Source organism: Marmota marmota, unplaced genomic scaffold (assembly GCF_001458135.2).
Source record: "Marmota marmota marmota unplaced genomic scaffold, marMar, whole genome shotgun sequence".
NCBI classification, from domain to species: Eukaryota; Metazoa; Chordata; class Mammalia; order Rodentia; family Sciuridae; genus Marmota; species Marmota marmota.
In genome coordinates, this window is record NW_026002914.1 from 596825 (window position 1) to 597765 (window position 941).

Here is a 941-nt window from a genome sequence, read left to right on the forward strand (position 1 = left end):
AAAGCCATTAAGTGTGGAGATTCCTTATTGGTTGACTGCTGTACCTAGTTTATGTTAATTAAGATAAGCTGTGTGGAATGTATATATACCGCTCCTGTCCTACAATAAACGGCTCCCACTCCTGCTGTATCCATGTACACAAGTTGCTCGTCACCCCCCAGTTATTTTTGCTGCAGCCAGACTGCGGCAGATGGTGGCCCGTATGGGGAGCCCCAGGGACACTCAGGGGTAAGTTGACAAAAAAAAGCTGCACATCCCTAGATAGGACGGGAGCAAATCTGCTTGTTACTAGACAGATAGGGTGAGAGGAAAAATGGCCATTTCGAGAAAATGGAGAAGATTGATACAGTATGTTTGTGTCTTGTTTTGTCTTGAAATGTTGTATTGTCTTTGTGACGAAAATATGGAAGGGGTGAGAAGTAAACTACTAAGGGAAGAAGGCACCCCAATGGAACCAAGAACAGTTAGGGCATGTGTTGATAAGAGCCCAGGAACTGTAGTCAGAAAGAAAAAAGAAAGTTCAGAGGAGGAAGGATTATCAGGAAAAAAGTTGCAGCAAGAGGCTATTATTGAATACTTTTTGTTACCAGAGGGGCATGAATTGGCGCGGCCACTGCCACGTGTGCAAGCGGGTCATGGTGCAGCAAGGACTTTCCAAGTGTCAGCAGCTGGCTCTTCCCCACCCCCCACCTGGGGAGCAAGATGCCACTGCGAGAGCCCAAACCTGGACCTGACCCGGAAGCACAGTCTCGTAAGCTTTTGCTCCCTGTGCCCAGTGGCAGTTTGAGTCTGGAACACTCCCCAGACTCTCTCCAGGGCCATCTAGGGCTTCCCAGGATGCTGTAGGATGCTGCAGGCGGAAGACGGGCCGGTGTCCCTGAAGTTTGATCATTTCCAAGGCCAGTAACTACAATGGTTCTCCCACACCTGAAAGCTAATGA